This window comes from Schistocerca nitens, chromosome 8 (assembly GCF_023898315.1).
Source record: "Schistocerca nitens isolate TAMUIC-IGC-003100 chromosome 8, iqSchNite1.1, whole genome shotgun sequence".
NCBI lineage: Eukaryota > Metazoa > Arthropoda > Insecta > Orthoptera > Acrididae > Schistocerca > Schistocerca nitens.
This window is the reverse complement of record NC_064621.1, coordinates 524233110-524256698: the sequence shown is the minus strand read 5'-3', so window position 1 is coordinate 524256698 and position 23589 is coordinate 524233110. Positions and strand designations below refer to the sequence as shown.

General features: G+C 42.2%; 1 non-coding gene across 1 annotated transcript; it reads right to left on the bottom strand.

Moving 5' to 3' along the window:
* Positions 1–16222: 16222 nt before the first annotated feature.
* On the bottom strand, positions 16223–16294 carry Trnat-agu (transfer RNA threonine (anticodon AGU)). Its single transcript has one exon. It is a non-coding gene; the product is annotated as a tRNA-Thr (tRNA).
* Between the last annotated feature and the right edge of the window lie 7295 nt (positions 16295–23589).

The following is a 23589-nucleotide window of genomic DNA, read 5'->3' as shown; positions in this document are numbered from 1 at the left end:
CTTGTAGGTATGAAGAGGATTTCACAGAATAGACTAGTGTGGATAGCTGTATCAAACATGTTTTCAGCCAGGAAACCACAACAAGAAGATCCTAATATATGCTACAAGGAAAACAATGCAACACTCAAAAGGACTGTATTCAGTGGCACCTGGGTATAACAAGTGTGTACTGAGGGGTTTCAGTGTCAGTGATTCATTCGTCGCAGTCATGATGCTCATGAGGGCTGTCTGTGCACCCTCTCTTTTGATTCTGCAGGCAGTAACTATGCTGAGTTTAGGGTTGAACAGTGTTTGCAACATTAATTCTGCTGTATAATCATGCCACACATGAGTACATACTCCTGCTGAACAGCTTCAAACATTTGAACTTGGATGCATTGTGGGCCTGTGGGGGAGCTGGATGAATGTATTGGTGGACTGCCTCACATGTTGGGTGCAATGTATTGGTGATGCATCATTTCTATCAACCATAGTCTATGGAACATTCCCTCACCTGTAGATGAGGTTCAGGACATCCACATAGTACAGATGCACGTCAAGATTGATGCATTACACAGCAGCAGTGGCCATCCAAACATAATCCATGAATGAAATTGAGGTACACATTGTGTCATCAAGGATCATGGGGAACTGTCTATGTCTACTTACTCCAGGGCACTGCCTGGTATGTCACATAGGGTACCCCATACCACTCCTAGTCATTCATTTCCTGTTCCACTTGCAAATGGAGGGAAGAAACAACCTCTTTCTACAAGACTCCGTAAGAACTCTAATTTCTCATATGTTATCCTTATGTGAAATGTATGATGGCAGAAGTAGAATCATTCTGCAGATAGTTCCAAAAGCCAGTTCTCTAAATTTTCTCAATATTGTTCCAGAAAACAAACATTTCCTTCCCTCCACGGATTCATATTTTAATTCCTGAAGCATCTCTGTAATATTTGTTTGTTATTTCAACCTACCAGTAACAAATGTAGCAGCACACCTCTGAATTGCTTTGATGTTTCACTTTAAACTGACCTGGTGCTGATCCCAAACAGTCAATCAGTACTCCTGAAAGTGTGCACTTGGGTCCTATATGAAGTCTCCTATACAGATGAAGCACACTTTCTCAAAAATCTCCCAATAAATCAGAGCAGACTCTTTGTCTTCCCTGCCACAGTTCTCACATGCTCGTTCCACTTCATATAGCTGTGTAACATTTCACCCACGTATTTAAATGATGTGAAATAGAAGACTACTAATGCTGTATTCAAACATTATGGGTTTTGTTTTTCCAACTCATCTGCATTAACTTACGTATTACTAAATCAGAGCTAGCAGCCATTCAAGACACAAGCTAAATTTTGTCTGTCATCTTGTATCCTTCTACATTCACTCTACCTTCCCATACAACACAGCCAACAGCTGCAGATTGCTGTCCTCCAGTTCATTTATGTATACAGAAAATAATAGTGGTGCTATCACACATCCCTGAAGCACTCTTGATGAAAGCTTGTCATCATCTTGCAGCAGGACTAATGATCATGTGCGGCTCTGGCCAGATTACGACTGACACATGACACCACCAACTTAGGTGTCACGAAGGGGTCAAATGGAGCTCTATTGCCATTGCTGATAGTAATAATAATAATAATAATAATAATAATAACAATAACAATAACAATAACAATAACAATAATAATAACATGGAACACTTCTGGAGCAACATATGGTCAAACCCGGTACAACATAACAGGCATGCAAGATGATACCACAAATGCCTGAAGAGATAATTTTGCAACATGAAGTCACCCAAGCAATTAATTCTACTCACAATTGGAAAGCCCCTGGAAAAGATAAAATAGCAAATTTCTGGCTAAAGAAGTTCACCTCAACATATTTACATCTAACTAAATTATTTAACATAACTAAAAACAAAGATGATGTGACTTACCAAATGAAAGTGCTGGCAGGTCGACAGACACACAAACAAACACAAACATACACACAGAATTCAAGCTTTTGCAACAAACTGTTGCCTCATCAGGAAAGAGGGAAGGAGAGGGAAGGAGAGGGAAAGACGAAAGGATGTGGGTTTTAAGGGAGAGGGTAAGGAGTCATTCCAATCCCGGGAGTGGAAAGACTTACCTTAGGGGGAAAAAAGGACGGGTATACACTCGCGCACACACACACATATCCATCCACACATATACAGACACAAGCAGACATATTTAAAGACAAAGAGTTTGGGCAGAGATGTCAGTCGAGGCAGAAGTGCAGAGGCAAAGATGTTGAATGACAGGTGAGGTATGAGTGGCGGCAACTTGAAATTAGCGGAGATTGAGGCCTGGTGGATAACGGGAAGAGAGGATATATTGAAGAGCAAGTTCCCATCTCCGAAGTTCGGATAGGTTGGTGTTAGTGGGAAGTATGCAGATAACCCAGACGGTGTAACACTGTGCCAAGATGTGCTGGCTGTGCACCAAGGCATGTTTAGCCACAGGGTGATCCTCATTACCAACAAACACTGTCTGCCTGTGTCCATTCATGTGAATGGACAGTTTGTTGCTGATCATTCCCACATAGAATGCGTCACAGTGTAGGCAGGTCAGTTGGTAGATCACGTAAGTGCTTTCACACGTGGCTCTGCCTTTGATCGTGTACACCTTCCGGGTTACAGGACTGGAGTAGGTGGTGGTGGGAGGGTGCATGGGGCAGGTTTTACACCGGGGGCAGTTACAAGGGTAAGAGCCAGAGGGTAGGGAAGGTGGTTTGGGGATTTCATAGGGATGAACTAAGAGGTTACGAAGGTTAGGTGGACGGCGGAAAGACACTCTTGGTGGAGTGGGGAGGATTTCATGAAGGATGGATCTCATTTCAGGGCAGGATTTGAGGAAGTCGTATCCCGACACCCCGCACCCCTACCTTCTACCTTCTTCCTAAAATTCACAAACCCAATCATCCTGGCTGCCCCATTGTAGCTGGTTACCAAGCCCCCACAGAACGTATCTCTGCCTACGTAGATCAACACCTTCAACCCATTACATGCAGTCTCCCATCCTTCATCAAAGACACCAACCACTTTCTCGAACGCCTGGAATCCTTACCCAATCCGTTACCCCCAGAAACCATCCTTGTAACCATTGATGCCACTTCCTTATACACAAATATCCCGCACGTCCAGGGCCTCACTGCGATGGAGCACTTCCTTCCATGCCGATCACCTGCCACCCTACCTAAAACCTCTTTCCTCATTACCTCAGCCAGCTTCATCCTGACCCACAACTTCTTCACTTTTGAAGACCAGACATACCAACAATTAAAGGGAACAGCCATGGGTACCAGGATGGCCCCTTCATACGCCAACCTATTCATGGGTCGCTTAGAGGAAGCCTTCTTGGTTACCCAGGCCTGCCAACCCAAAGTTTGGTACATATTTATTGATGACATCTTCATGATCTGTACTCACAGTGAAGAAGAACTCCAGAATTTCCTCTCCAACCTCAACTCCTTTGGTTCCATCAGATTCACCTGGTCCTACTCCAAATCCCATGCCACTTTCCTTGATGTTGACCTCCACCTGTCCAATGGCCAGCTTCACATGTCCGTCCACATCAAACCCACCAACAAGCCACAGTACCTCCATTATGACAGCTGCCACCCATTCCACATCAAACGGTCCCTTCCCTACAGCCTAGGTCTTCGTGGCAAACGAATCTGCTCCAGTCCGGAATCCCTGAAGCATTACACCAACAACCTGACAACAGCTTTCGCATCCCGCAACTACCCTCCCGACCTGGTACAGAAGCAAATAACCAGAGCCACTTCCTCATCCTCTCAAACCCAGAACCTCCCACAGAAGAACCACAAAAGTGCCCCACTTGTGACAGGATACTTTCCGGGACTGGATCAGATTCTGAATGTGGCTCTCCAGCAGGGATACGACTTCCTCAAATCCTGCCCTGAAATGAGATCCATCCTTTATGAAATCCTCCCCACTCCACCAAGAGTGTCTTTCCGCCGTCCACCTAACCTTCGTAACCTCTTAGTTCATCCCTATGAAATCCCCAAACCACCTTCCGTACCCTCTGGCTCCTACCCTTGTAATCGCCCCTGGTGTAAAACCTGCCCCATGCACCCTCCCACCACCACCTACTCCAGTCCTGTAACCCGGAAGGTGTACACGATCAAAGGCAGAGCCACGTGTGAAAGCACCCACGTGATCTACCAACTGACCTGCCTACACTGTGACGCATTCTATGTGGGAATGACCAGCAACAAACTGTCCATTCACATGAATGGACACAGGCAGACAGTGTTTGTTGGTAATGAGGATCACCCTGTGGCTAAACATGCCTTGGTGCACGGCCAGCACATCTTGGCACAGTGCTAAACCGTCTGGGTTATCTGGATACTTCCCACTAACACCAACCTATCCGAACTTCGGAGATGGGAACTTGCTCTTCAATATATCCTCTCTTCCCGTTATCCACCAGGCCTCAATCTCCGCTAATTTCAAGTTGCCGCCACTCATACCTCACCTGTCATTCAACATCTTTGCCTCTGCACTTCTGCCTCGACTGACATCTCTGCCCAAACTCTTTGTCTTTAAATATGTCTGCTTGTGTCTGTATATGTGTGGATGGATATGTGTGTGTGTGCGCGAGTGTATACCCGTCCTTTTTTCCCCCTAAGGTAAGTCTTTCCGCTCCCGGGATTGGAATGACTCCTTACCCTCTCCCTTAAAACCCACATCCTTTCGTCTTTCCCTCTCCTTCCCTCTCCTTCCCTCTTTCCTGATGAGGCAACAGTTTGTTGCAAAAGCTTGAATTCTGTGTGTATGTTTGTGTTTGTTTGTGTGTCTGTCGACCTGCCAGCACTTTCATTTGGTAAGTCACATCATCTTTGTTTTTAGTTATGTTAAATAATTTAGTTAGATGTTTATAGTGTGCTTGATATATTTTGAAGGCTTCCTTTAGCTCAGGAATCTCTCTATTATTCAGCATTGCACTGTGGAGCAGTTTTAATTTTTCCCTCGCTTCAGTGACATTACTATTTACCCAAATATTGTATATATTTTTTGTTTGTTTATAATAGAGGGAAACATTCCACTTGGGAAAAATATATCTAAAAACAAAAATGATGTGACTTACGAAACGAAAGCGCTGGCAGGGGAGACGGGGGAGGGGGGGAGGGGGGGAGATGGGGGGGGAGATGGCGGGTAACGGGGGGGCAGACGGGGGGGGGGGGGGGGGAGATGGTCAATTGATTGTGTGTCTATCGACCTGCCAGCGCGTTTGTTTTTTGTTTGTTTCATTTTTGTGATTACAACTGGGCATGTGGTATCAAAGCAGTAATAGAAGTCAGCAGCAAAGCTATCATATGAAAAGCTATTATTTTCAAACCATTTTATTTGTGCTAGCATGCAGTTTAGTCTATTTATGTTGTCATTATACATTATTCTTTTAGTTACAAACTGTTGCTTTGTGGTGACAGTGGGGGCCTCATGGAGCTCCAATTTAAGCTGTACTGCATGGTGATCTGAGATGGCTAGTTTTAAAACTGATGCACTGTGGGATAGGTGGGTCATGTTTGTTATTATGTTGTCAAGACATGTTTTACTATTGCCAATTTCTCTAATGGATTCCCGAATGAGTGGGGTCAGGTTAAATTCATCACACAGACGTAACTTTTTGGTGCTGACATCATTTGTTAATAAATCTATATTTATATCCCCTGTAACTATAATATTAACATGACCATTTGGCCCAGAAAATGTTGTGTCTATATATACAAGTAAGTCAGAAAGATTTACATAAAAGGGATCTGTATTTGCTGCAGGTGGCCTGTAAACACCGATAACTGTTATGTTATCTATACCACATTTTAGGTTTATTGCAGCAAATTCTGAGACTCCTTCCAAGCAGAAGGCACTCGCATCAATAACATTAAAATTGTTAGAACTTCTAGTTTAACAAGTATATTTAGAAACGACACAACAACACCTATATGTCACAGAGTAAGTTGACATGTGAACACGTTAGCGTTCCGATAAGCACTGAGTCTCAGTCTAGCGGCCGCTGCTCGGCTGGCCGCTTAGGTGGCGCCGCTGCTGCATGGCTGGCAGGCAGACAGCGCCGCACGTAGAGGACGTGCGTAATTGCGCGGCGGCACTTTAAATGATCGGCGAGTCACAACACTTTTCCCCCCTTTGAAATTGTTGTACTGGTCTTGATGGATGTGTCCTGGAGATGGCTGACGTCCATAGGCGTTGTGTGACTCGACGTAAAGTCTCGAGGAGGAGGCTTCCCGTACGGACGGAAGTGTCCCCGATGATAACGGGTCGAGATGACAGGAGACGTAGGGGTCGAATCTGCTGGGGCCCCACGCACCAATCTGCCCGTTGCGGCAAGTCCAGTTGATATGACACGAGACATGGGCGATGCGTCAGCGTCTGTTGGAGGAGGAGGCGAGTAGATGTACTCTGACACTGGTTGGTCCTCCGGTTCCCGCATGGGCACGTCGTCTGGTGGCATCCGTTCTGGTGCTGGCATCGCGATGACGGGGAGATGGCGGCGTTGTGAGTATGGAGATGTGCCAAGATCCCGAGCATCAGGGAGAGTCAAGGGTGGTGTGGCGGCATTCGGAACAGGTGTTGCTGGCACCCGAGGCCGAAGCTGGTCCGAATGACGCACTGCAACACCTGCGTCCGTCTGGATTTCATACAGGCGTCTGCCACGGTGTATTAAGACGCGGCCCGGGCTCCATTTTGGCCGCCTGCCATATCCCCGTACCCAGACGAGGTCGTCGGCGGTGAACCGGCCAAGGGACGGCACCCGCGGCCGGGAGGTGGGAGGCCGCAGAAGATGAAGTAGAGTGCGGGGCTGTCGGCCATGTAAGAGCTCAGCCGGGCTGTGATCGCCCATGGGGGTGAAACGGTAAGACGCCAGGAACTGGAGAAGCGCCTCATCAGCAGCGGAAGAAGTCAGAAGTTTCCGCATTTGAGCCTTAAACGTGCGGACCAGTCGTTCAGCCTCACCGTTGGATTGTGGATGGAACGGCGGGGCCGTGACATGCGTAACACCGTGACGAGCACAAAAATCCGCAAAGTCAGAAGAGGCAAATTGCGGACCATTATCAGTAACAAGAGTAGAGGGGAGGCCTTCCAAAGAAAAAATGCGGGCGAGAGCACTGGTGGTTGCCGCGGTGGTAGGTGACGTGCAACGGACAATGAAAGGAAAGTTAGAGTAGGCGTCAATTACGAGGAGCCAATAAGTACCTAAGAAGGGTCCCGCAAAATCAGCATGAATGCGCTCCCAGGGCTTCTCAGGCGAAGGCCACGGTGACAAAGATGACTTCGGGGCAGTGGCCTGTGACGCACACGGGCCGCAGGCAGCGACCATGTGTACGATTTCAGAGTCAATGGCAGGCCAGTACACATGACGGCGCGCCAGAGATTTGGTGCGCGACACACCCCAGTGCCCCTGGTGAAGGAGGCGCAAGACCGAAGCACGCAAAGACGCGGGGACCACAACACGCGGCGAAACATTGTCAGTGGAGAGGAGGATAACACCATCCCTAGCCGTGAGGCGGTAGCGCAAAGGGTAGTAGTTCCACAACGGATCAGAAGTCTTAGTGGACGGGCGATCAGGCCAACCCGTCTGAATACAGCGTAAAACCCGGGAGAGGGTAGGGTCAGAACCCGTAGCAGCCGCCAGCCTGTCCCCAGTGATGGGGAACCCGTCCACAACCCGCTGCTCGGCAACATCCAGGTGGAAACACAAAAGTTCGTCCCTATCGAATGCCTGATCAGGGCCCATGGGGAGGCGAGACAAAGCATCAGCATTCGCATGTTGAGCCGTTGGCCGGAAATGAATCTCATAGTTGAAACGGGACAAGTAAAGAGCCCAACGCTGGAGGCGGTGTGCAGCCTTGTCTGGAAGTGACGTTGATGGGTGAAACAAGGAAACAAGTGGTTTGTGATCCGTAACAAGATGAAATTTTGTGCCATAGAGGAAAACACCAAACTTATGAAGAGCATAAATGATGGCCAAAGCTTCTTTCTCAATCTGAGAATACTTTTGTTGGGCATCCGTGAGCGTTTTGGAGGCATAAGCAATGGGTTGTTCCGAACCGTCAGAAAAATGGTGCGCAAGGACTGCCCCAACCCCGTATTGAGAGGCGTCTGTAGCAAGGACAAGATGTTGGCCAGGTCGATAAGTAGCTAGGCACGGGGCCTGTATCAGCATAGTCTTCAATTTCTGGAAAGCTGCGTCACATGACGCGGACCAGTGAAAAGGCACGTTTTTATGCAACAGGCGATGCAACGGCTGAGCCACCGACGCTGCAGACGGTAAAAACTTGTGATAGTAGGCGATTTTCCCCAAGAAGGCCTGCAGTTCCTTAACAGACGTAGGGCGAGGAAGGGCATCGATCGCAGCGACAGTTTGTTGAAGCGGACGAATACCATCCCGAGAGAGTTGAAACCCCAAGTACATGATAGATGCCTGAAAAAATTGTGATTTCTGAAGATTACACTTAAGACCTGCAGTCTGTAAGACAGTAAAAAGTGTGTGAAGATTTTGAAGATGTTCGTCAGTGGTGGAGCCCGTGACAACAATGTCGTCCATGTAATTGATACACCCAGGAACAGGGAGCAATAATTGTTCCAAGAATCGCTGAAAGAGAGCAGGGGCGCTAGCAACCCCGAATGGCAAGCGTTGGTATTGATAGAGGCCGAAAGGCGTGTTAAGAACCAGAAACTGCCGGGAAGCAGCGTCGAGAGGAAGTTGATGATAAGCTTCTGACAGGTCAATTTTAGAAAAATACTGCCCTCCAGCGAGTTTAGTGAACAGTTCTTCAGGACGGGGCATAGGGTAAGTGTCGATGAGGCATTGAGCATTTACAGTGGCTTTGAAATCGCCACAGAGACGAATAGAACCATTGGGCTTGGCAACTACAACGACAGGAGAGGACCACTCACTGGAAGTGACAGGAAGCAAGACCCCTGAAGTAGTGAGACGATCCAACTCCTGTTTGACCCGATCACGAAGGGCCACCGGAATGGGCCGAGCCCGAAAAAACTTAGGCCGAGCAGTGGGTTTGAGCGTGATATGAGCTTCAAAGTCGTGTGCACGGCCTAACCCAGGAGAAAAAATGGACGAAAAGGTCGTCGACAAAGAATCCAGTTGAGCATAGGGAATAGCGTCAGAGACAATATTGACAGTCATCTATGGAGAACCCGAAAACGCGGAAGGCATCGAAACCAAAAAGATTTTCTGCGTTGCTCTGGTCGACCACAAATATGGGAACAGTGCGAATGACGGATTTGTAAGATACCTCCGCATTAAACTGTCCCAAGAGAGAAATCTTCTGTTTATTGTACGTCCGTAATTGCCGAGTGACAGGGGACAGGAGTGGAGAACCCAGCTGAAGATAAGTCTGAGAATTAATTATAGTGGCGGCAGAACCGGTATCCACTTGCATGCGAACATCTCGACCAAGGATTTGGACAGTGAGGAATAACTTCCCTGAAAGGGAAGAAGTGCAATTGACAGACAACAAAGAATCAGAATCAGTGTCATGTTCCTGAACATCATGTATGCGGTCGGACTTGCAAACGGAAGACACATGACCTTTCTTTTTGCAGTTGTGACACACAGCCCAACGTTGTGGACAATCCTCGCGTGAATGTTTCGTAAAACACCTTGGACATGAAGGAAGTTGCCGGGGATTTTGCTGCAGTTTCTTAGGGGTTTGTTTACGGCTTGGCCGAGGCTGCGCGTGGGAGCGCACTGTGGCCACGTCGGCCGGCGGGGACGCGCCGCGCGCGTCGTCAACAGCGCACAGAGGTTGTATTTCCCCGACGTCACCCCAAGCTTCTATTTGTGCCCCAGCGGCGCGAGAAATTTCAAAAGACTGCGCAATGGAGAGAACTTCATCTAAAGTCGGATTCGCCAACTGAAGGGCACGTTGCCGAACTTTTGTCGGGCGCCGACCGGATAATAGCATCCCGTACCATGGAATCGGCATAGGATTCTTTGTGAACATCAGTAACAAAGTGACACTTTCGACTGAGGCCGTGGAGTTCAGCAGCCCAAGCGCGATAGGATTGATTGGGTTGTTTGTGACAACGATAAAAGGCAACACGAGAGGCTACCACATGCGTTTGCTTTTGAAAATAGACCGACAGAAGGGAACACATTTCAGCAAAGGACAAAGACGCAGGATCCTTCAAAGGGGCCAATTGCGACAACAACCGATACATTTGAGGCGAAATCCAGGAAAGGAACAGAGACTTACATGCTTGTTCGTCCGAGACATAAAATGCCAAGAAGTGCTGTCGAAGACGTTTTTCATAATCCGACCAGTCTTCTGCCGTCTCGTCGTAAGGAGGAAAAGGCGGTACAGCCAACGATGAGAAACGGCCCGCATTTGACGCCGCGACGAAATCGCGAATCGCCGCCGTTAGCAGCGTTTGCTGTTCAAGGAGATTTTGCAAGAGTTGCTCGACAGTAGCCATGGAACCCTGTGAGTCAACGGTGAAAAGGAAAAATCCACTACCTCGTCGCCAATTGTTAGAACTTCTAGTTTAACAAGTATATTTAGAAACGACACAACACCACCTATATGTCACAGAGTAGGTTGACATGTGAACACGTTAGCGTTCCGATAAGCACTGAGTCTCAGTCTAGCGGCCGCTGCTCGGCTGGCCGCTTACGTGGCGCCGCTGCTGCATGGCTGGCAGGCAGACAGCGCCGCACGTAGAGGACGTGCGTAATTGCGCGGCGGCACTTTAAATGATCGGCGAGTCACAACAAAAATTACTTTCATTTACAGTGAAAATTGCTACACCTCCTCCAGTCTAGTCTTTTCTACTGAAGGCTGTGCAGAATTTCGTACACAGTGGTTGACCAATGCTAATCAGAGCTTCATTGTACCAATGTTCAGTTACAACTAATATATCGGGTTTGTCAATCCGTGAAATTACATCTAGATCATTATGCTTATTTCTAAGACTACCAAGATTCTGGTGTATGATTTTAAGGGTGAGTTGTACCTGCTGGACCTTAGAGGATAATTTTGGACTAGCAATGAGGCCAGCAGTCTTTAAAAGTTTCCCTGGCTTGCCAGCGGTGGCTGGTGTTGTGGCAGATTTTGTTGTGGTGGGTTGTACCACCCCATGGCAATGGACTTCTTTTCATCACTTTGTGAACAATGTCGCCTGACTTCCGTAATAATTTTGCTACTAACAATCTTTTTGCCTCTTTTGTTCATGTGCAGACCATGAGATGTGTGCAGCTCCCTTTCTAGATAGCTGACATCTACTAGACACATTCTGAAATTTACTACATAGAGCTTTAATCCTGTCATTTGTTTTATGAACTTCCCGGTTCACAATAGACTGTTTCATAAGATCATGGCTCTGTGGAATGTTGACAACAATTGTTTTAGTGTCATTTAACTTACCCAGTACCATTTCCATATGTCTAATTGCATAATTTGCTTGATTTCTTGCTACATCATATGAACCTCCCATAATAATGACACAGTCCTTGGATGAGAAGGAGTCACAGTCCTGCATGCACAGCTTCACCACAGCAGAAAGTGGGGCTCCAGGCTGGATGTGGCCTACAGCTGCAAAGTTGTCTTGCATATTTGTGATGTTTTGTGCTATTTCACATCCATGGCTGTCTCCATATAATAGAATCTGGCCCTGCTTGTGTTTCTGACTGTCGTCGTTTCTTCTGTTTTTCTCTAGGGATGATTTCTTGCATGTAATTTCACAGATTCCATTTCCTTGGACGGTTTGTTTACATTCAGTTGCATGTTTTGCACACGAGTTTGGGACTTGGTGTTTTCTGAACTTATCACTGACAGTTTATTTTGGTTCTGTTTGTCTGGGAACATACTCTTTCTACAGAGCTTGCAAGAACCATTGCCAAAATAGCAACAAAAGGCCCAAGATGCTTTGGGGAAATGTGTTGTAGGATGCCATATATATAAAAGACGAAAGGATGTGGGTTTTAAGGGAGAGGGTAAGGAGTCATTCCAGTCCTGGGAGCAGGAAGACTTACCTTAGGAGGAAAAAAGGACAGGTATACACTCGCGCGCGCACACACACACACACACACACATATCCATATATCTTGACCACTATCCATCCATTTAAGTCGTGTTCACATAAATAGCAATTCTCTGCTGAGACAAACATTGGAGCTGCTCACATATTGTGTACTTTGTTGTTAATTTCAGGTGTAGGAATAGTCCTCAAATTTTCTCTGTACACATATGAACTAATCTTTGCTTTATGATGTTACTCAGGGTCTTCCAGATTGTGAAACACTTGCATTGGCACCAGTCTGCTTGAACTGGAGCAATGTATACACCACTGTAGGTTTGGATAAGCCAAATTTTGTTACTATTGTCTTGCTAGGATAGCCTTTGTTATGCAGAGCTACAATTACAGCACTTTTTTTCAATTCCGACCTCCTCCTTCCATCTCATTAGGAGGCAATACAGTACAAACTTGATCAGGTATACAAATTCACTACTAGATGCACACAATGTACTATAAACTAACTTAAAATCATTGCTACAAAGACATCAGAAGAAATGAGACCTATTTAAATGGAACCCACTTAGGTAAAGTCCATTAGTGTTGTGGATACTCACCAGCACCCCCCTAGGTGAACAATGATTTGGATACATGACAGAGGAGCTTAGTTTTTGCAAGTTTTATATCATAACAGGTTTATGATAGAATATTCAAAATAAAATCCCTGTTTCTAACACAAATCAATATCTGTGATCAAAAACTTTAGACCGGTAGTGTAGCTGTAAAAACTTTTTTTTCACTTTTCCATCTAAAATTCACAGCCATGGAGTGTGATCATCTGGACCACAAGCTCATTGAAACTGAACTACCACAGGATGACACCCTAAAAGATCAAAATTCACCTGAAAGCAAGCCATCTGAGTCACCAGACTGAATGCTGGCACATCTCGACGGCCGAAGTAGCACATAAGGGGTTCTATAGTGACCCCAATATAATCTGCTTCTAAATCTCAGAAATGGAATTCTGTGATTGCCATTGCAACCTCTGTAAGAAATCTGTTTCATATCAGATGAAAAATTAGAATGTACACCACTTACTACTAACACAGACATTCTGCTAATTTTCAGTGTTCTCTCTGTCAGCATAATTGTAACTGAATTGGTAGAGATGCTTCTAAACACAGGGATCATTTTGAGTTGCTACAGCTAAATATAAACAAAATTAGGGATGTCCTCTTTATAACAATCTCTAATTTAGTAATAAGTTTCTGCTGCTGAATCATCTTCCATCTGTGTATTACAGTGTCTATGTAGTGCCTAAATTTTTCATCTTCAAAATATTTTCATGTGCTTTTGGAAGGTGCGAAATGTCACAACTGGTGTCCCTAAAAGTGTTGGTATTGTAATTGCCAGCTCAGAGACATGGTTATTCAGTTCAAACAGAGGGGAAAAAACCTCCAATTGAATACAAAACTGAAATATAAATGAGTGAGAGAACCTACAATTGCTCATTGGATTACACACTGTCTGTTATTGTTACATTTCCAATTTCTTAATCATGTGAGTGAATAAATTTCTGCATTCAGTTACAATTATCATGGCACAACTTGCTACAGTGAACATGGGATTAGTATCTGAACTTAAATGATTCCAAGCAAGCGACCCTGGGAATTGATTAATACTAAACAGGATGTACTGCTTGGAGTATCTGACAAATTGTGCAGATTCAGAAGCACAAACATTTTATAGAAAGAGTACGAGATTTGGTGAACATTTTGTCTGCAATCTAGTATATTGAACAGTTATGGGTGAAATAGAGTACTACACAAAGTAGAAGTTGATTGTGTGTTTTCTTCATTTGCTAGTTCAGGGAGTGCCTTTACAGTAACCAGGATAAAATGTTCATGGCTTTTGGTGAGTTTCCTCGCCTGTGTGAGGAGGACTGTTGCTAAATCTTAAAGTAAAAATTGATAGGTATTAATGCATATATTTACTGCATTATAAGGATAACTAATGATAATGGTTGTGCAGACATTCCAGACTACATCATGGGTACAATTACAAGAAATGGTAGATGCTGTGAAAAATGGTATTGGTTGCTAAACATTTATATGTAATGCTGTGGTAATTCAGGATCAAGAACCTACTTTGAAAAAATGTTTTGTCTCCTTTCTCTTATATTTTTAAGTTGAAGTGACTGTACCTCTTGTGGCAATAGCTGAAACAAGTTCGCAATAAACCTAAATGAAATGTATATAATTTTTACTGTTCATATAGGAGATAAACATGTTTAATAAACAATGCTGTTTTTAACAATACTATGCCTTGTCTTACTATAACATTAAAATAATATTTAAATACCGGCCGGCTGGTTCTAGGTGCTTCAGTCTGGAATTGCACAACTGCTACGGTCGCAGGTTCGAATCCTGCCTCGGGCATGGAGGTGTGTGATGTCCTTAGGTTGGTTAGGATACTTAAACCAATGTTCTAGGGGACTGATGACCTCAGATGTTGAGTCCCATAGTGCTCAGAACGATTTAAAAATACCTAAATGCAGGAGTTACTATAGCCAGTAATTTCTGCAACACATCAAATAAAGCATTTTGTTTGTTACCATTGTACCATGTGCGAACCATGAGTGGCCCGACAGACTTCAATCGAATTCTTGCCATACCCGTCCCAGTATGTCATCGTCGACTGTGGCAGTCACTTTCAGTATTATCTCCCAGGGCTCTGCTACATCACGTGCTAGAGGCAGTACATGCACCAGATCTTTAATGTATCCCCACAGAAAAAAGTCACACAGATCGGGGAGGCCATTTCATGAAACACCTGTCCTCTTCTGTAGCAAAGCCCCATCCTGCTGAAAGATGAATGGAGAATCCAATTACATTTGAGGCATCAGACATTGCTGCAACACATCAAAGTAGAAATATCCGGTAACAGTGCTCTTGGTGAAGAAGAATTGCCCATACAGTTTTTGGCATGACAAGGCACAAAAAACATTTACCTTTGGGGAATCATGCTTAAATTCAATGCATTCATACCCGAGATTCAACAATTATGCCTGTTCACTTTCCCATTAGTGTGAAAAGTGGCTTCCTCAGTAAAAAGTAAGCGATCAACAATGTCATTCCCATCCTCATTCAGCTTTTGCAACACAAAATGCTTGTCTTTGTTTTCATCATTGAGCTTCCGCACAAGCTCCAATTTGAATAGTTTCATTGACAGCTTCTGTTGCAGGACTTCCCACAATGTCATTGGAGCCATTTTGAGTTCATGGGATGCATGACACACCAATTTCCTTGGGCTCCTTATGAATGTCTCTAGTACACACTTCACTGACACTGGGACATCTGCTTCTCTTTGCCAGGCACAAACAACCTATCATAACAAATTTGTTGTGCCAGCGGCAAATGACCTTCCTTGTTGGCAGCTTCTTACCATACTTGGTTCTAAACATCCATTGAACAGCTGTAGCACACTAGTTTTTGTCAAACTCCAACACACAGAAAGCTCGCTTGACACCTGAACTCACCATGTTTGTGACTGGTGCTGACTATCGGCAAGTTACCAAACTACACTGTGGCAGTATACATGAAAAAAATACTTTCAAGGTTTCTCTTCAAAATGGCATATCTATGATATCTGTACAATGTTTGGTTCTTGTGCAATAAATAATTGAAAGTGTTCCCAGACTTTATGTACACCCTGTATTTTTTTATACAATGAAAAATCATAAGACATTCTCATAATTAGAAATATTCATAATGTAACCATATGCATAAATTAATTTGCAAATGAATATAAAATGACTCATTCCACATCATTACAATCTATCATACAAAATGATCCATAGAACATGTCCACATCATTACAATCTATCATACAAAATGATCCATAGAAGATGTAACCTGCTAACTAACTTTGATTACATGACTGATGCACTTAATGATGATGACTCACTCTGAAGTCATTTGCATGTGTTCTCTCTGTAGCCGAAAAGTGTATTATTAAGGGAAATAATACTATTAGTTTGTTCTTTCAATCATCACATGAAACTAAAAATTAAATTGATATGAATGATCATCAAAGAAATGAAGCTTTATGGTTCCAGAGACCTTTACCAGTCTCAACCAACTATGTTGCATACATGCAGACTGAAGAGATGAATGAAAATTTTACCAAGGCTGGGATTTGAATCCAGATCTTCTACTCACTAGGCAGATGCACTAACCACTATGCCACCCTGGCACAGTGGCTTTGCCCAACTGCACTGTTTGCCGTAGCATGCCCCCCCCCCCCCCCCCCCCCTCCCCTCAGTCCACTTATTCCCCCTAAACTTCAACAGCACCGCAAAGGTTCTCAAACTGTAATGGGATAGCACATCAGTTTTGAATGAACCATATAGTTTCATTTGATTAATGCACCTATACCAGGGTTTCAGGCAGGTTCTCCTGTTTCGTCTGATGCTGTGGTACTATTCCAATACTGTTGGAGAGCACCTGCAGTGCTGTTACAATTTCAAGGGAATACCGAGTGGAGACACAAGTTTGAATCCCAACCTTGCTACAAATTTTCTTTTGTCACTTCAGTCTGCATATATACATCAAATGGAAATATCAACTATAATCACTCGTCAGATATAAGGTAACTGTAACCAAGAACTAACATGAGACATCAATTCAATGTAAATTGCATGTGAGAACTGACTCCTCCTCTTGTGGCAGTTTAATGTATATCGTTGGAGCAACAAGGCATTCCATGTGACTGGAATGGACACACCAGTCCCATTTTTTGGAATGGTTGTGAGACAAATCCACATAACTGCAGGCAGGCCTATATTATGGATAACAATCTGTTGAAGCATTAAAGAACACAGTTAACACTTGTGAATCGTGACACTCTTTGTAGGCCAGAATTCTCTTCTCTAGGTCTCAATATGAATTTGATGAAGGGTAATTGTGTGAAGCTTTGCTGATAAAGGTGAAATAGTGCTCTTTACTCACCTCAAAAGCATGATAATCCATCCTGATATCAGAAGGAGCAATAAATGAAATACTCAAAAGTGTCATTCAGTGGTTCTCAAGAAGTGGTCTATCACTTCATTTACAAATAAAAGGCAGTTTATTCAGTTTTGAACAAGGCAAAACAAATCATCAATAACAATAAAGCATGATGGAAAAGAAATATGTGAAAACTGATTGTTCAAAATACCTGGGGGTACATACTGATGAGAACCTGAATTATAAATTGCATATTAGAGAACTTTTCAAACAACTGAGTGCAGCAACATTTGCTCTGAATTTGACTGCCACTTACGGCAATGACAACATTAGAAAATTAGCTTCCTTCTTTCACTGATGTCATATGAAGAATGCGGGCATGTGCCCCCCTCCACACACAAAGACATGAATGTGTTGTGCATAATCTCAAACTTCATATAGTGTTGTGCATAACCTCAAACTTCATATAGATAAAGAAATTACGTAGCCTTGCAACATATACTCTTATGAAGTTTGTTTTGAAGAATCAGCACAATTTCAAAATAATACTAACATTCATAAATATAATGCTAGGAAGAAAAACAGTGGGACTTAATCTTGTTGTTGCACAGAAAAAAGCATAGCATGCAACCATAAAAATATTTGACCACCTCCCTTTAATTAACAAGGTGCTGGCTGATAATGAAAGTTTCAAAAATAAATATAAATCATTTCAACTCGACAAGTGCTATTCCATAGATGAATTTCTCAGAAGGAACCACCAGGTTAGCTGAGAGCACTAATGCACTGCTTCCTGGACTTGGGTAGGCACACTGACCCCAGATCGAATCAGCCCAGCAGGTTAACAATGTGTGCTGGCCAGCCTGGATGTAGTTTTTAGTCAGTTTTCCACATCCCACAAGATGAATACCAGGCAGATCCCCATGTCCCACCTCAGTTACATGACTCGCAGACATTTGAAAAACATTCGCACTATTTTGTGGCTTACACTATACACAGAAGCTCGGGTACACCAATTCCGTCCTGGGGCCTACAGGATGGCGACAGGAAGGGCATCCGGCAACCCTCTGACACTAACATTGCCAACTCCATAGTAACAGGGCCGAACTCATGTTGAAGTGGGACAAAGGCCCAAGCAAATGATGAGAAGGTGACATCCAAAAATGAACATACAGTTTTTCACAATCAACATGAAACTTGTGTATGCCCAAAATAAGAATGAAAATAGCATATTGCAAATGTAAATGCCTGTTACTTTTAGGCCAAAAGGCAGTTCATATCTGTAAATGAAATCTACAATGAAAATATTCCTTTAAAAGCACATTTAAATATGGACATGTTCTAATTTGCATGAACCATGAGTTATTTTCAAAAGCAAATATCTTCTTTTTTCTTATTATTAAAGAAATAACTTAGGTCTTACTGTATAATGCTTGTTATACCATATCATTTTACATTTTTCTATAGTATAGTACGTTATATCATAGAAAAAAATTATAAATTGGCAACTGTAGCACTGATATTCCTTTTACTGTTTTATTCAAATTTCAGGTTTTATTATTGATTGACAACTATTTAAAATGTTTCAGGTCACCATAACAGAATAAAATGATGTAACTGTGGCATTAACCTACATTAGGAATGTTCTTTGATGTAAATGTTACATTTAAACATGCAAACCAGAATAATTTTCTTAACAGTAACAAGCAACATGGAAATGTCATCAGTGATGGTTGTGTTCCAACTTAAGTCCTAGTGATTTCACCAGTCTACTTAAAAAATAGTTTACTATAAACCATCAACATCTTTTTTCTTGTCATATGAGACTGTATGGCTGAAAAGTACTTCAGTTGTGTCCAAGTAAACTGTTTTTTAATGGTTCATCTGCTTTTCTCAAGAATTCTGCTCTTTTACATCTAGCTGGGACTTCTAGAATGGAGTTGCCTCAACATCAGTATGAGTGTTTCCCAGTTTCCCCATAGCTTTGTACTTGTGTATAGGAACTTATTTTATTTCACATATGTAATCGAGATCTTGTAGGCTCTTAGACAGGGATTTTACATCTATCAGCAAGGTTTCTTAGCTCAGCCACTGATTGTATTCCTCTTTTGTTACATTTGTTGGCATTTTTCTTAGAATATGACAACTTCTATAAACATGCGGTCAGGGGATAGGTAACTGTGTCCTCATAATAATAATTATTACTGCTATGCAACATATGAGGGAGCACAGAAGCACAAACTGATGCTAACAGCTGCTCTGCATGAGAACATCAGTGTGACTGGAACGGAAATCACTCGACTGGATGTAATGGCTTAGTTATCCTTCACACAAAATGTGTATGTGGACACACATGTGTTTGCTCAGAATTATGTATTTTCATAGGCTTGTATCTTGGCAAATGTTTGATTTCACTTAAATTGTATGATTGTTTATGTTCTGCTTATCCTATTTGTTTTATTCCATTCTTTGTCCCATTTATTTTAAATTCCAGACATGTTTGCCTTTGTATGTAAGTTCCTCATATGTGATTTGGTCACATATATCAAATTTTGTTGAAGATTAAGACTGAAACAGAAAACAACAAAGTTTAGCAAATAGTCAGCATGAACCGATTCTGTAAAATGAGAACCCCCGAAAGGCAGACGATAATAGCTCTCAGATTACCACTGTCTTCCTCAACTTCCAGAAAACACTTGGTGGTGGTGGTGGTGGGGGAAGAGTGCATGTTAAATGCTTGCTATGCCCATAGTATTCATTATGCCACTTTTGATTTTTGAGTCATGACAAATGTTGAGCATCTTGATGAGATCAGTCTCATTGATTGGGTGCATGTTTGTCAAACATGGAGTTCATGAGCTGGGAACTTGTTAACACAAACAGTCCATTGTATGTCACAGTGCACAGGATTTTGATTTTATTGGCAGAACTTTGGAACCTGTAAGGTAAAAAATAATTTTGAAGGTGCACCATGTGTCAATAAGGGTTGGGGGGGATCGGCTGTTGAAGTGAAACAATCATTACTGAGTAACTGCTATGGGATCTGCTGTACTGAGGCAAGCAGAGCTCTGTTTCAGTGGGCCCCAATCTCCCTACCTGCGACCGAATTGGCTTGTGATTATCTCACTGTATAAATTTCCAACAGAAGCTAAGATATATCATGAACCTGAAATGGGATGACTTCATAGCCAACACGGCTGTTCTTGAGAAAGCAAAAATGTATAGCATGGAAGCTCTTATCATTGGGCATCAACTCAGATGGGTCGGACATGTCCAGTGGATGAAAAATGACAGACTTCCACGCCAAATGCTGTACAGCGAAGTGAGCACAGGTAAAAGGCCATGAGGTGCCCCTCTCAAACATTATAAGGATCAGTACAAGAAAAATCTGAAAAACTTGAACGTCATTCCGAGTAACTGGTCCGCAATAGCAGAAGACCGAAGTCGTTGGTGCTCAGTTACCTCAAATGCTCTTCAAACCTTTGATCTGGAACGTTGAAGAATGGAGAATGACAAACGCCGGAGACATAAACTCCTCCAGGCTCAGCTACGTCCTCCACCTTCCATCAGCTGTAATGTCTGTGGCCTCCTGTTCCATGCTAGGATTGGATTGCTAAGCCATCAACAACACTTCCACACCTGAACCATGACAAAGCAAACCTCAGGAGAGAAATGAAAACTCTGATACGAGTATCAGCCGAAGCCGACGACGAAATTTCCAGAGGGCTATTGGTAGACCCTACCACCCATCAGCAAGTGAGTTCTTCAGAGCAAACATCGTTTAACAATAAAAATTTAATAGTAACACAGTATCAAAACATAAAACCAGTATCAGGAGAATTATTAAAGAATGTTACACTACAAATTCACCATGAAATTCTGGCAGTGTGTATGGCCCAAATGAAGTGCAATGCAATGTAGCATCCAGTCATAGTGAAACAGTGCCAACAATTTGATGAAGGCCATTCAGTCTTTTCAGCAAGCTGGGAGGATATCTGGCAGGAAAGAGATTTTCCATCAATGAGGACATTCACACAGCAGTCCTCAAATGGTTCCATGACTGAGGGGCAGATTTATATTTTTGAGAAATTTAACAGTTGGTGGGATGTTCCAATTGTTGTTTACAGATCTTGGTGACTGTATTTATTTTATTTTATTGATTTATTTATTTATATTTATTTATTTATCCATCTTTAAGCATTTACATGTAATCAATGTCGTCACGAGTAATGTAAAACTTACATATTAAGAAATATAACTATTGTGAGGTATCACACAAAGCTAAAGTATACATTTTAAAAGCACATTCATAACAAAGGAATACATTTGATACATAAAGATATCCCACATAACTAAAGTGTGCATTTTAAAGAATGTGCATAATAAAAGAATATATTTCATACATAAGGATTTCTCCACATGTTTAACAGTTAAATGTGGAACTACAGAGACAAAAAAATCTTAGGAAGAGGTACAAACAGAGTTTCAGGTTGTTTCATAAGTCAGGTCTATTTTTGAAGAGTTAACAAATTATTTAACACTGTAAAAAGCTTTGTCCTTCAGCCATTTTTTAGTCTTACTTTTAAATATATTAAGAGAGACACAATGTGCCTGCACAGGTAATGTGTTGAAAAGCCTTATTCCCATGTATTCATAACTGTCTTGTGTTTTCTTGAGTTGAGTTGTTGGTATGTCTATCTTAAATGTTTGATGAGTGTTATGATTATGAATGGACTGCCTAAGGTTGTAACTGTTAAAGTTTTCTTTTATGTGCAAAAGACAGCTGTATATAAAAAGAGAAGGGATTGTCATTATCTCTAATTCTTCGAAGTATGACCTACATGATATGTTATTTTTGGTAATCCCAGAGATGCTCCTGATGGCTTTCTTCTGCCAAATAAAAATTTTCCTGGACCATGGAGAATTACCCCATAGAAGAATACCATAGCTAATATGCCAATGAAAGAATACATAATAGGAATTAATCAGCAGGCTTTCAGAAACACAGGTGTGTAATTTTTTCAGTAGATAGATAACTCACGAAAGCTTTCGAGATATGTCTGTGACTCTGCCAGGTTAATTTCATATCTAAGTATATGCCAAGAAGTTTGATAGAAGTGTACTCAATATCAGCATTGGATAAGCTGAAGGATATATTTACAGTCTTTTCATAGTTAATAGCTAACTCATTGGCTTTGAACCACATATTGGATAATCTAATAAAATCTTTACTTTGCTCCTTCAGTTTATTTACGTCCTTCCCTGAATTGATGAAAGTTGTATAATCTGCGTAAAGCACAGATTTGCATGGCATATTGCTGGGCAGGTCATTTATAAATATTATAAACAGTAATGGCTCAAGCACTGATCCTTGGGGAACACCTTTAGTGACATTCAGTAACTGTGACTTTTGACCGCTGTAGTTTACAGTTTGCTTTCTGTTACTGAGATATGATTTAATGAGGGAGAGTTCCAGATCCCTAATGCTGTAACACCATAGTTTTTCCAGCAGTATAGTGTGGTTTACAGAATCAAATGCTTTGCTTAAGTCCACTAGTGTGGCTTCAGCAGATAATTTGGATTCAAAAGAAGATTGCACAATAGAAACAACATTTTCAATAGCATTAATTGTTGATAACTGGGCCCTTAAACCATATTGAGACTTAGTCAGTATATTGTTTTTTGACAAATGCATGTTAATTTGCTTTTGTATACAATATTTTATTATTTTTGAAAAAATAGGTATCAGAGAAATTGGATGATAATTATTAGTGCAGGATTTATCACCCTTTTTGTGTAATGGAATTACTACTGTCTTCTTTAGACATTCTGGAAAAATACCACTGTCAAATATGCAGTTTATAAGTATGCAGAGAGGGAATAATATCAAGTCAATTATTTTTTTAATCACAAAATTTGAGAGGCCATAAATATCTTCTAATCTGGAGTCACTTAACTTTGCTACTTATTTAATTACATCACTTATTTCGACATGTCCCCAATTACAGGTTGTCACCGTATCAGCAAAGTTTTGTAAAAACTGGTTTATATAAGTAGATTGTGAATTTGATTTTGAACTCTTCGTATGAGGAGATGAGGGATTAGGGTTTGCTACATTGATAAAAAAGAGGTTAAATTCATCTGGGGTGACATTAATATCAGTTGTAACTTTCACACTATGACTACCTGTACCTATTTCTGCTTTAATGACCTTCCACGCAGCCTTACACTTATTATTGGAGTTTTTGATGAAATTATCATTTGCTCTACATTTTGCTAATCTGATTTGTGATCTATAGTGTCTCTTGAGGCTAACATATGTTGCATTGTCAACACTACCATTTTTTACCTTATCATAACATATCAAAACCATTAATCTTAGCTTCTGTAAATATGGTGTGAACCACCTATGTGGAGTAGTTCGACCATGCTTTCTTGCCATAGTTTTGTTTCATTTGATAACCATTGGACAGCAGGTATTGAAAATTTCAGATAGAATACTAAAAAACCTGTTACAAGCCTCCTCAACATTGTTGGAAGCAT